Consider the following 15,100-nt stretch of genomic DNA (forward strand, 5'->3'; position numbering starts at 1 on the left):
TATATAGTTTACTTTGAATAACCAAAAACCTTTTGCCTTAACACAGTCAATATGCATATTTATTATACTAAGTGGGTCCCAGATTCTTAATGAGCAGTTTACTCAAATCTTCCCTGCCTCTGGTTAGCATATAATCTAACACGTTATTTTCCCCTTTATCAATATTCCTTTTTTCTACTCACTCTTGGGAACTGAAACACCTAAAGTTCATCAAATATGCCAGGAAGGACAAAAAGAAACAATAATGAATAAGAAAACTTGAGTTTCTGGTTCTGTGAAACGTTTGTGTCTAAGGTTGATAAAACTGTATATTTGTAAATGAATGTCTGAATAAGTCAATATGCCCAGAGATTATCATATTTTCCAAGTAGAATCATATTACATTAAGGAGATATGTGGAAATATGATCAAAATATAGTACATGATAAGATTTAAATTTTAAGGGAATAGAAATAATAAACAATGTAATTTCCCATAAGCTCCCATTCTGCCCTGTCTTCCAAACCAAGACTTAAGGCATTAAGTATGAAGTCCTGAGATTACAGGTGTTATATAGCACTTAGGGTAAGGCAAACATATGTCAAACTTTTACTCTGTATCAATACTGTATAGCTGTGTTTCTTTGGGGAAACAAGGCAGCAAGGCTGCATGTTATTCTAATTTAATATTTTCTTTTCATTTCCTTTGCACCAATTTGAAAACTTCAAATTTTCAACCACGTAAAACTATTTTTATTATATATATTTCTAGCTAAATTATAAACTCATGAAGGGAGATACTGAGTTGTTTGTTTGTTTACTTATTTATTTACCAATGACTGCCTATATCTTGGGAGGCCACAGCCACACAGAAGGGAAATATAAATCTATGCTGACAAACAATCAGACTGTGAAAAAAAATGATCTGGGGTATTGTATCAAGTGAAAAAAATTATAAACTTAATAAAGGCAATTAATAAAACATACATAAAGGAACAAAACTTAATAAAGGCAATTAATAAAACATACATAAAGGAACAAAACAAAACATTAAGGCGATGTAAAACTTGTAAACACTTGTATATAAATAGATTTAAAAAGTCATTTCTCTCGTTCGCTTTGCTCATTCTCACAAAGTTATATTGAACTAGAGGAATTTATCTTACTGATGTTTACTCTGGGCCTCATATTCCCCAATCATCTGTATTAACTACATTTAGGATGTAGGGACAAATGATGATGTCCTGAGGATTTTACTTTACATTACTTTAAAATTGTTTAGGAGTTACTGATGAGAGGTCCAAATTGTTAAAGCTTTCTACTTCAAGCCAGGGCACCGTGTCCTTTTAAGTTGCTTTTTATAGACTTTTCTGACAACTTAGATTCACATTTCTATTGAATGTTCTATAGGACACCCTGATGATAATTACTATTCAGCTTCACATTAAAGGACAATTTTGATCAACGTAATTATATTTGGATCACAGTCCTATGACAAAGAAGTTCAAAGGCTAATTTTCCAGTAAGTGTGTGACATAAGTTCACAAAAATAATTAAGGAATTGTTAGACCATTTTTTTCCAACTATGAAAAACCCTTATGTAATTATAATTATTGGCAATATACATTTTTTAAAAAATACATGTATTTTAAACCTCATATCAGAGAATATAGTTTTACTTGTATAAAACATTGTTCTGAATCACAAAATCATGCCACCTCTAAAATTCTCTTCATGCTTGGTTTTGTGCTATCAATACACTTTTATCACATTCCAGTGCTTTTGATGCACTTGTAAAGGTTCAGTGTGCCAGCAATAAAAACACTTATATTGGCCATAAGAAAATTATATTCATACTACCTAAAATCTCTCCTTCAAAATTCAACATTTTATGTTTTACTGACCAAAGTCACTTTATATAGTCATCTTTATGTTCTGAAGAAAAAAGAAATGCTCATCTCTATTTCAGTTAAAAGGCCATTGGATTGATTCTTAAGTGCAGTGTGATGAATGGAAAATTTGATCATTGGCAGTTATGCTTTGATTGTGATTTACCCTTGTGTCAAAAATCCATAATTCTAATTCCCTTATGCTTGAAGGAGTCAATTATGAAATACATTTCAAAACAATAATGAACAGATGGAAATGAAAAAAAATGAAGATTAATCTTTATAAAATACTTATTAGCTCTCCATTTCTAATTAAGTTGAACTTTGCTCCACCTAGGTTATTTACCATAAAAGATTTCATAACATTTCCTTGCACTCTCAACTTCATTTCCATCATTTTGCCATGAAGAAATTCAGTTAATTTTGGAGGTAAAAATAATTATTTCTTTCCTACTACTTTATGTTTGTGAGGGAAAACACTGTATTAGCACAAATGATTATTTGTGTAAAGTGAAGACCATAACTTCATTTAGAATGTTTCATAGAAATAGCACTGGTGCTATGAAAAATAATTTATTGCTTGGCTCATAAACATTTAAAATTTATATTTAGTACATTTCTTCCAAGATAATGACCTTATGTAAAATAAAAGAAAATTAAGCAATGGAAATATATTTTAGGTGACCAAGAGGGAGAACATCTAATAAAGAGTCCTATTAAAATACAGAAAATTATCACTCTGGGGAAGCAACATAAGCTTACTGCTGGCATCATGGAAAAGTGGGCCAGAGAAAAAGCCAAAGGAAAAACTAGAGGGGAATAATCACATCTTAGCAAGAAGGAGGAAGGTGATGTGATAATCATAGAGCTTTAGCTTTACCATAAATATTGTAACCTATAGCATACAGAATTTTTTCCAGTGCATAAATATATTTTATTTCAGCAAACAACCCCGTTACCATTTTGGAGGAAGTTATGATTCTTATATATAGAAAAAGTTATATAACCAAACTGAATTAGTTTAAATGGCACTTTTTTTCCTTTTATTTTATAAATTATGATTAATTTTAACTGATAAAATATTTAAAATTTACAAAATAGCTTAGTATCATATTATGTTTTATACATAAACATATTTTATGTAGTTTAAATTAAGTAAATAGATATATAGTGTATATCTATTATTTGTGAAGAGTACTTTTAAAATATTTAGTAACTATTAAATTTAAATTCCTTTATTGTTATGTACTCTCAAATACATACATATTTTGTGTGAAATAAAAAGAAATGTAAGTGGATCATCGAACAATACAGAAAATGTAAGAATCCTAGGTATATGAATATGATTTAGGAGAAGTTCTGTGGTGTCGAAAAGAAAAAAAATATGAATATCAGTGTTCACAACAGAATATCAGAAAAATATTAAACAAATCATCTAAGAATAAATCTAAAGCTTTTAGAAAAATACAAATGTGTTAAACTCAAAAGCAGTAGAATGAAAGAAGAAGAGAAGATTAAGGAAGAAATTAAGGAAATGGAGCCTGAAAAAATAATTTTTAAAATCAATCTTAAAAAAATTTCTACATCCTTTATCACTGAAAAGATTACAAAACTGACCTATCAAATTAACCAAAATGAATAGAACAGTAACATTAATGAAATTAAATATGAACAGGTGACTATCATAAGTGATACAACTAAAATCCCAATAATTATCAGGGAATATAATGAAATCTCATAATATAATACTGGAAGAACTGGAAGTACATGAATTCCTCACCACGGTGACATACCTACCAACATTTAATAAAGAAGGTATAAGGAACAAGCACTTATTGCAACAAGGAATGATATTGACATGGAAATTACAGGTCTCTCAAAAGAAAGGCCCAGAAATGCACAGGGTCACTGACAAATTCTGGCACAGCTTTAAGAAGAAGCTGACAACCCTCGTTCTTTTGATGGTTAATATTGGTTGTCAGCTTCCAACAGGTGTGCAGTCACCTAACAGACAAGCCACATAGAACATCTGTGAGGAATGATTTAGTTTATGTTAGCCTCATGGCATGCTTCTGACAGATTATCTGAAGCTCCGTCTTTGCAACTTCATCGTCATAGAGAACTCTATTTTGAACTATGACCCTAAATAATCTTGTCTCACTTAAAAGTGTTTGTCTGCATGTTTTGTAACAGCAGTAAGAAAGCTAGTGAATCTCTTAATTGTTCTCCCTCTCCCCAAAATGATTAAAGGTAAAAAGCCATAACGAAATCATTCTATATTCTACAAAGCCAGAATTACACTGATAAGAAATAAGAACAGAACAAAGCAATATATTATTAAACTAAGTTCTTTGATGACAATAAACACAGTTTTTAAATAGAAAAAGCTATCCTCTGGCCAATGTCATGGCAAAGAGGTACACACATGAAATCTTAACTATATCATACCCTAAAAAAAAATCCTTCAGAATGACAGTACCACTTGTCATTCCAGTGTAGATGGGGAAACATCTCACAGACCCCCCTCCTACATGAAGAGCCACAAACATAGTCTGTAATAGTTTTTTCCAGAGACAAGACTCCTGATAGGTGACATTTAGTGCCCTGCCATAAATACATATGCATATTATCAGCTACATTAAATAAACTCAGTGCAGCATAAATAATATCATTTCTTGATTATAGTGACATATTCAGTTTTTCAGGGTTCTGCAGAAAATGATGAATTTATTAGCAACATTACTACTTATTATTTCTATGACTCAGGTCTTACAGTGCCTGCAAAGCAGAAGGCTGAGGCCATAATCAGTAAGCAAAACAAGCAGAGTTCTAAATTGCCTGCATTATTACAGAGACTCTAGGGATATTGGATATTTCACAAACTTATTTCACTAGAACAGTGAAAAATGATCATATTTATTATGAAAATAATGGTATAAGTGACATCTTATATTCTTTCTCCCCTAATGTGTAGTAATTCTAGAATCACAGTCTCCCTTCTCTTTTGCCTTCTTACATTTCATCTTAAAATTACAGAATTCAAGGTTATATATTGATTTGAAAGAAATATATGACATTTGGGTTATATATATATGTGTGTTTATATACATATATATATATATCATTATATTGTAGTATAGAATAACATATGTGTATGTATGTATATATATATATCATTATATTGTAGTATAGAATAACATATGTATATATATATATATATATATATATATCATTATATTGTAGTATAGAATAACATATTATAGCATCTCCAAACCCTTGGTTAGTGTAAATGGTGTGGACATTCTGAGGATTTCCATGTACTGTGTTAGCCCTAGGACTTTGTGTTTAGCAAGCCTCTGTTAGTCACCTCATTTTTAGCCACCTAAATTGAAGTTCTAATTCAATTTCCAAAAATTATTCCTTTGCTTTAAGCCTGAAATCCCATTCACCTCTAAATTGTTCTCAATGCATAGAACAAATTGTTTCCCTTAAAACAAAATTCAAATCTTGACTTTTCAGAGGTCTAATTCATAAGTTGCAGTCGAAACCCTTAGTGAAATTAAAGCTAATCTTCATTCTTAGTATAGTTATTAAATAAAATGTTTTCTGTTTATAAATCATATATTATACAAGAATTATTTGTACAATATATTTTCAGAATTACAGGAAATTAGAAAGTGAATTATTGATTTTTTATGTGCAGTGTTAGATATTCTTACAATTACTGATATTATAATAACTAATGCAATGAAATAATTATTTTTTAGCATTTATTTATGAAATTAGAATCATATATTGAGTATTTTCTATTGAAAATGTCAAATAATGTAACTACTCATGTTCATGTACAGTAAATCAACTACTGAAATAATATACATTAAAACTGTGACTACTTAAATTAATATGCTAAATTCTTCACTTATACTGTGGAATATTGTTATTTTTGACTGAGATTTTATATATTATTAAAACTTTTGACTTGAGATCATTCCAATGGAAGTATACATATATTTCAATAACACAAAATTAAGCTTTTATCTCAGATTTAATATTGAAAATATATTTTAACAATTCTGACACAATGTTAATACTAACAGATACTCTCCAGCCAACTGTTAGAATATAGTGAATTTGAAAGATATGGAAATTTAGGTGCTACATTGCAGAAAACTAAAAACCAGTGATCTATCAAATGTGATAGTAATATTACACAATCCTATGGAATATTAAATCTTTGGATGCTTCTATACAAATTTATAAAAGCTTTACCACCTGCATAGATGTTATCATTAATTCCAATTTTGCAGAAGATATAATGATTAACTTAAAACAGCTTACTCTCATTTACGTGGACCATCAATGTGTAAGATGGATAATTTATCTCAAGAGGACATGTCTAATTTCTTAATATTCAAAAGGAAAAGATAATCCTAATTATAAGACTTCTCAACGAGTCAAGATTTTACAGGGCTGTAGCTACAACAAAATCAGAGGGTGTCAAATTATTACAGAAATTGTCTCATGTGATTACAGAGATCAAGTAATTAAGCTACAGAGACTGTTCAGTGTTTAATAGCACTTATTTCTCTTGCAGAAAACCAAGCTTTGCTTTCCAGGGCACACATGATGGATCACAGCAGCATGGATTCCTTTTTCAGGGACTCCCATATCCTGTATAGATTTCCTTCAGCTCCTCCACATTTGTGATGCACATATATATACTCAGCAAAACACATACATACACACACACACACACACAGTCACATAAAATAAATTTTTTTTTTTTTTTTTTGGTTTTTCGAGACAGGGTTTCTCTGTATAGCCCTGGCTGTCCTGGAACTCACTTTGTAGACCAGGCTGGCCTCGAACTCAGAAATCCGCCTGCCTCTGCCTCCCGAGTGCTGGGATTAAAGGCGTGTGCCACCACGCCCGGCTCAAAATAAATATTTTTAAAAGAAGGTGCATGCCTTTAATTCCAGCACTTGGGAGGCAGAAACAGGTGAATTTCTTAGTTTGAGGCCAGCCTGGTCTACTGAGTGAGTTCCAGGACAACCAGGGCTATACAGAAAAACTGGATCTTGAAAAAACAAACAAACAAACAAACAAAAAAACCAAACCAACCAACCAACCAAACAAACAAACAAACAAAGAAAACCAAATAAAACGTAGTGATCACCTATTCATAAGCTGAACAACACTCATAAAAGGAACACTAATGTTAAAACTCAGTCTAGAGTGAAGACCTAAAACATAGGAGAGAGCCATGTAAGTGTCCAAGTGTCCAAGAACCAATATTTCAAATTGAAAGCAAGCTGAACAAGCCAGGGTGGAAACAAGCCGGTAAGAAACATCCCTCCATGGCCTCTGGATCAGCTCCTGCTTCCTGACCTGCTTGAGTTCCAGTCCTGACTTCCTTTGGTGATCAAGAGCAACATGGGAGTGTAAGCCAAATAAACCCTTTCATCCCCAACTTGCTTCTTAGTCATGTTTTCACAGGAATAGAAACCCTGACTAAGACAGAATTACAAAAGAGAGATCTTCATTTTCCTCATGTGTTACATTTGAAATATGTCTTCAAGGGATTGAATGGTGTCCCTCATGTATGTGAAGACAAATGCTTTCTCATTTGACTAATCTCTTTTTGAAATATCTATACAGAAAATAGACAAAGAATGCTTTACTAGCTATCTAGCCATGCTTTATCTCAGTTGAATCAAAGCATAAGTCAACTGTCAAAATTCCCTTTACTTAAAAAACGCTTAAATTATCACTCAACTCCAGATTTCTAAATCCTGGATACCTAGTATTCTGGTAATTATACTAAATGGGACATGTTTACTATTCCCTCAGTCTTGTCCAACCCAATCAATATTGACGTTTTAAGCTGTGTCAAATGAAGGGATAATACGCAAAAAGAACAGTCAGCATCAGTCTTTTAGGAAGAGGAGCTCTAGGGCACATCGAAAAGATATTTGCATTCACTATCTTGTAATTCTCTACTTCCATACCCTCTTTTTCTCATCATATAATAAAACAATATCTGCCTTTATAAAGGTTTTTGTATGAGGCAGGATGATCTGTATAGACCATTCCATAGCAGATCTGTAGAACATTCTGCCTTTATAATTTTCTTTTGCCTAATTGAAAACTATCTGGAAGCAATGCTGAACACTCTCCATTTCCAGTGCTTTCTTATTCTGTGTGTTACTATTGGCAACGGTTGACACTGAAAGTCTCCCAGTTCTGTAAAAGATAGCAGCTATTGCCTTAGAATTGGTTTTGAGAACATCTTAGAACAGCCATAAAATGTGAGAAATAACCTACTTAGATTTCAATTAACAACTTTTCTGTCTTTATTCTATATTTTTTCAGTAATCAACAATTAGAGTTTCTTTTGAACTGCTAAATAATTTATACCATTTACTTGCCATATGGTTATTTCATAACTAATATTAACATGTGTCCCCACCCACTTGATTCTATTTTAATAGTCCCCAACTTATAAATTTCCCAATTATCTCATTTTTTAACTTCAGATCTGTGTGTATTAAATTGGATCAAAACAGTCATCACTTTTAAATATCACCACTCTAAAATATAAATAATATTAGTAAAACAAATCATCGGCTTAGTTAATTAATTAACTAATACTGAACAACAGTCTTTACCTTTCTACATATATGACCTTTTACATATATGAAACAGCTTTGAGAAAATTTCAAAATATCTAACACTCATAATTCTGATCACATACGTTTAGTGTTCTACTTTGTAAAAGTATTTTTTTCTCTTTTAATCACCTGATATAATTGTTTCCAAACTTACTGGATCAGTCTTCTCGCCTAGGTCTAGCCGGGAAATTTCTAGCCTCCATACAATCTAATCTAGGCCTAAAATATTTTCAGTGTCTGAGACTTACTACTGAATAAGCTCACCTTGGAGCTAAGAAGGATCCTCAGTGGTGCAATAGGGACAGTGAGGGGGATGTAAAGTAAATGAGTAATAAATAAACATATAAGGGAAAAGTTAGTTAATTAACCAATATATAAAGACTGGCATATAAAATGAACTAATACAATATCAGGGCATCTAAATGTTCCTGGACTATTTAGAAATTTACAGTCTCAAAAATTTAAAGAAAAAAAAAAGGTTTGAAAATTTTAAGCCTACATTTATGTTAGAGTTTCTGCTTTTTATTCTTTTTATATTCAATACCTAGGTATCTTCTATTCCTACTAATTTTTGCTTAGATCTTTTCATCATCATATCCCAGATTTTCTGGATGTTTTGTGTCAGGATTTTTTTTTTTTTTTAGATTTAACATTTGACTGGTATATCAATTTCTTCTATTATATCTTCTATGGTTAAGATTCTCTGTTTCTGTCTCCTGTATTCTGTTGGTGAAGCATACATGTTTTGCCGCTGTTCTCTTCTCTAGGTTTTTCATTTCCAGGATTCCTGTTTTGCTTCTTGTTGCGGTAAATCTTCAACCCAAACAAGCCCCGGCAATGAAAACACAACTCAATTAATACAAATACATGCTGTGTGCCTAGATCTACCACTACACTACCGTCTTCCACATCTATGAGACCCCTTAGAACTTGAGGTTTCTCCAGGCCATGTGCTTCTGCTCCACTTTTCTTCTTCTTCCTCCTCTGATGCATCTTCTTTCTCCCTCTTCCATTTTCTCCTGCTTGACCCTCCCTTTTATCTGCCCAATCATCAGCTCTCCTTTATTTTACAAATTAAGGTGGGAAGCAGGTTCAAAGGAAATCACCTGAATGCTGACTCATTCCTTGTTCAGTCCTTTACAGGAGAACCAAATTAACATCAAATATAATTAGCTCCAGGACTACCCACAACAGCTTCTATTTCCACTTTCAGGTCTTGCAACATTTTATTTATTACATCCACCTCTTTAATTGTATTTTGCTGTATATCTTTAAGGGATTTAATTATTTCTTCCTTTAAAATCTCTAACTATTTCGTTGTATTTTCTTGTATTTCTTTAAGGGATTTAATAATTCCGTCTTTAAAGGCATCTATCATCTTTATAAGATTGGAATTAAGGTCATTTTCTTGTACTTTGCGTGTGTTAGTATATCGAGGGCTTTCTCTCGTAACTGTTATATTGCCTTGGCATTTGTTGATTGTGTTCTTTAGTGGAATTTATTCATCTGAATTTGGTCCCTGGATGTTCATGTTGTACAAGTTATTGGAAAGGGGGGTTGATTTCGATGTTCCTAGTATGGAAATCTTCTAGTTAGTATCCTTGGGTTTTATGGTTACAGGTCTGCAAGTTAGTATGTTTAAGGAGCCACAGGTCCAGTGAAGGTGGGCAGAGAGGTGGTAAGAGAATGTTGGACTGCCTGGGCTAGCAGACTGCTTAGGGCAGTTTGGGGAGAATGCAGGTCCACAAGGTATAGCAAGCTAGTAAGGGAAGCTTGACATGTCCCCGAAGACTCAGGGAGCCACATGGAAGATGGGTGTGGGAAGTAAAGTTAGTCTGTATGGTTCAGACTCAGAAGGTCTGGTGAAGGTGTGCAGAGAAGTGGCAGGAGAATGGAGGTCCTTGAGGGATGGAACACTGCTTAGAACTTCTTGGCTTGACCCAGAAGACTCAGTAAGCAGGGAAGATGGGTGAGGGAAGGGAGGCTTACCTATACGGTTCAGGACCACTAGACTGATGAAAGTGGGAAGAGAGGTGGAGGGAGAATGGAGGGCCCCCTAAGATAGCAAAATGCTTCTAAAACTTACATTTAGTAAGGGCTCTCAAATGCTTTGTCCCCCTCCTGCTTCTAGTCTATCATTTGAAGGTAGGACAGAAAAGATGGTAAATTTGGACAAGAGACCTGTTTAGATGTAGTCCTTTGGGGTGATTCCAATCTCCATTCATCAGTATACCAGCAGGCCAGTTCAGGTATGTCAGGATACCAAACACTAATAAGCATTGGTGGCACAATGTAACACAAACAGCCAGACCATCACAGAACCAGTAGGAGTCCAGTCAGCAGGAGTGACCAGACCCAACTAGGATGCCAAGAGATATTCTCTGCCTTGCCTCTCTCAATGAAGATCAGAAACCAGCAATGCATTTCAAGGCTATGCAAGTGGTCTGTCACTATCTGTTAAGCCCTATTTACATTATTTACAAACTTTATGTGTCTTTCCATTGTGTCTTGCCTCAGCAAAACACCAGGTGAATCTGCATGACATGACACAGCCAGAAATTTTCAATCATAAAGGTGAGCAAAATCCTAAAAAACAAAACCAAAACCAAAACAAAACAAAAGCTTGTAATAGTTATGGTGAAAATAGCTTCTTCAATTGGATTTTGTTTGGAGCACTCTGAAGTTAATTGCCAAAAGATAAAGGTACAGTGAAGCTTATTGTAAAACATTTTGATTTTAATATGGAGCATAATAACATGACAGCATGAAAATAAATTGTATTTATTAATTTGCATTACAAGCTTGATATGAATTATAATCAACTAGAAGACCAATTCATGCCCATTTATGTTTCTGTAAGGATATTTTGCAGAGTTGGGGTTTTAGCTGAGAAATGAAGATTTACATGCAGAAGATGGATCTCACCATATAATAAGCCAGAATAGACAATGAATCAAAGAAGAAAGTGGAAAAGCCAGGAGAGCAGAAACATTGTTTTTTCTTTGAGCTTGTCAGTGACTTAGTGACTGTTTGTCTTTCACTCATGACCCCACTACTATGATGTGTTCATATTAAAGCTATATAACATGGAATGAACATTCAGAAGGCATTAGTCAATCTAAATTCTTCCTCACTTAAATTGTATCATTATATTGTGACAAAATGAGAAAATTAATTAAAAAATGATAAACCCTATGGGTGTTGTGGCTGTTGGGTGTACCACTTCCATGCAGTTCCCTGTAGCTGCCCTAAGATTCTGTTTCCTCATTGTAACAAAGCATTAAAATATATTTTATGATTGTCATATATAAAACAAAAATTCAATGTCCAAGAATATGGTAACTATTAGCTTCACATCCTGTATAAATGTATTAATAACTCTATATATGAACATGTAAGTCTGGGTTATATCAAAGCTCTGATTTTTAAAATATAACCCAATTTTAAAGTAAATCAATTAATAACAATAAAGAAGAAACCAAAGCAAGATCAGTTGTGTATGCATTGATTGTTTCTAGACAGTCATGTGCAATAGAACAGTAGGACACGAAAGACCTTGAAAGAAACAGGTCAAGATGCCACAAAGCGTCAAAGGCAAACCAAGCAAAATTAAAACGGTGAAACACCCCTAGAAAATTGGTTTGTGCTTTGAACACAGAGGCTTGTGATTTATTTATTTAGTGATTTACCTTCATTTTAAACATGTATGATTTCCTAGAAGGTCTTCAGTATATGAATAAACAGGATTCAGTCATCAAAGTACACTTTAGCCTGCCTGTACATTGTCCATACTTCCTTCTGGACTGAATGACTCAAATGCTTAGATCATTTTGCCCCAGTTCTTGAATTTTTTTGTGAAATATAATGTTTGGAACACATTGGAGTATATTCAAAACTGGAACACCCCATTTTGAAGTTTTTGTCATTTTAACTAGGGTGAGAAGACATCTGGAAGTAGCTTTAATTTGCATTTCCCTCATGACTAATGAAGTTGAACTTCTAAAAAAAAATTATAGCCATTTGTGTTTCATTTTTTAGAATTCTATGTTTCGTTCTACAACATTTCTAAACATAACTGACTCCTGATCATTTTGTCATTATCCCCACAGAATATTCCATCCTTCAAGAAGATGTCTTTCGAAGAAGAAACTAATTATAGTAAGATGGTAACCAACATCTGGTAAAATGATCCGGGCATTTAATCCCAGCACTCGGGAGGCAGAGGCAGGCAGATTTCGGGGATCGAGGCCAGCCTAGTCTACAGAGTGAGTTCCAGGACAGCCAGGGCTACACAGAGAAACTGTATCTCGAAAAAAAAAAAAGGTACAGAAAATAAGAAACTTGTAGATGCTCAGCTCTGCATGGAATATAAAACACAGTGCTCCTGAGCGGAGGAGTAGAAGGACCATAAAAACAGAGGTGATAGTTATGTACCAGGAGACAAGGTGTTCTGGACACAGGAGGTCAGTTGCACATATGAACTCTAGGTAGAACAAATGTCAGCATGGAATGTGTTGACCCTCTGCCAGCAGGCCCAGTGGGGAGGAGAGAGCCTGGTCCAGCCAAGTCTCTTCGGAGCTGAGTGAGATGGTGAGTGTCATGGCCCAAAACAAACACATCAGGGGCCAGGAGTCTGTCAAAGCAGGAACTCAACTTTATGACATCAGCCTCTACCTTATATAAGTTAGGAACATAGGGAGGGGGATTTTTGGTGGGGTAAGATGGACAGGAGGGGGGATGGGTGAAAAAGGGTATGGAGTGAGGGACAGGGCCAATCGCAAAGCTCTACATCAGCCACTGCAGGGCAGAGGCAGGGCCAAACAGGTCTTGCTGAGTCACCCCAGTACAGAAGTGACTGAGAGAGGTCTCAAAACTCGAGCCAGGCTTACATTCTCCCACAAGGCCACAGAAACTCGAGTCAGGCTCAGGTTTGTCCTCAAGGCCAAAACCAGGGCTAACATGGGGCCCAACAGGGATGGAAGTTGGACATGGAATTTTCTCTAAGAGTATAGTCCTTGGTAGATTATACCCCAGTGCAAACAGCATGTTAAAGAATACTTAGTCACCATAACTGGTCTTGATAAAGAGTGTGGAAAGGACACAGAGCTGGTAGAGGGAAATGAGAAAGTATTGGAAGAGATACCCTACAGATGAATATAATTAAACCTAGTTGTACAATACTTTAAAAGAAATAAAGAAAAAAAATCTGGAAAATAAAAATATTCCCAATACCACCAATGTGTTTTACTTCCCTTTCTCACATTCAGTACACTTTTTAAGGTACTGTATTGAATTTTTGTTCATATTATTTTAATTATATCTTAATACATATTAATTTTTAATAACTTAATTTTCATGAAAATACAAATTAGTATTGATTTATTTGATGGTTCTATGATTTCATAACTTTTATTCAGTATTTTGAGTATAGACTTTTGTAGTATATCTGATGAGTTTTTTACTTTCCTCTGTTTCTGTTGTTATATTTCCCTTTTCATTTCTGATTTTGTTCATTTGAATGATGTCTCTGTGCCCTTTAGTTAGTTGGCTAGGGGTTTATCTACCTTGTTGATTTTCTTAAAGAACCGGCTTTTGAATTTAATTGATTCTTTGCATTGTTCTCTTTTTTTCTATTTGGTTAATTTTGGTCCTGAGTTTGAGTATTTCCTGACATTCACACCTCTTAGGTGTGTTTGCTGCTTTTTGTTTTAGGGCTTTCAGATGTGCTGTTAAGTTGCTAGTGTAGACTCTCTCCAAATTCTTTTTTTTTAAGGTTTATTTATTTATTATATGTCAGCACACTGTAGCTGTCTTCAGGCACCCCAGAAGAGGGCAGAAGATCCCATTACGGATGGTTGTGAGCCACCATGTGGTTGCTGGGATTTGAACTCAGGACCTTTGACAGAGCACTCAGTTCTCTTAACCGCTGAACCATCTCTCCAGCCCTCCAGGTTCTTTAAGAGAGCACAAAGCGTTATGAATTTTCCTCTTAGCACTGCTTTCATTGTGTCCCATTTGTTAGGGTATGCTGTGTTATAATTTTCATTAAATTCCATGAACTCTTCAATTTCTTTCTTTCCTGACCCAGTTATCATTGGTAGAGAGTTGTTCTGTCTCTACGACTATGTGGAACTACTTTCTGTTGTTCATGGTTATCTGATAGGCTGCATGGTATTATTGAATCTTATATCTGTTTAGGGTTTTTCTGTGACAGATTATATGGTCAGTTTTGGATAGGGTACCATGAGGTGCTGAGAAGAAGGTATATTCTTTTGCTTTAGGGTGAAATGTTCTGTAGATATCTGTTAAATCCATTAGGTTCATTACCTTTATTAGTTTCACTGTGTCTCTCTTTAGTTTCTGTTTCAATGATCTGTCCATTGGTGAGAATGGGTGTATTGAAGTGTCCCATTATTATTGAGTGGGTTTCAATGGCTGTTATCATATCTCCTGAGAGGCCTTCACAATGTGAGGTCTTCAGAGGGGCATATACACAGGTGATCTGTTGCCCTGGCTATAGAGGATTTCCTGGGAGCCCTTCAGACAGTAGAGTCTAGTTCTC

Source organism: Mus caroli, unplaced genomic scaffold (assembly GCF_978045245.1).
Source record: "Mus caroli unplaced genomic scaffold, Mus_caroli_1 scaffold_1, whole genome shotgun sequence".
NCBI classification, from domain to species: domain Eukaryota; kingdom Metazoa; phylum Chordata; class Mammalia; order Rodentia; family Muridae; genus Mus; species Mus caroli.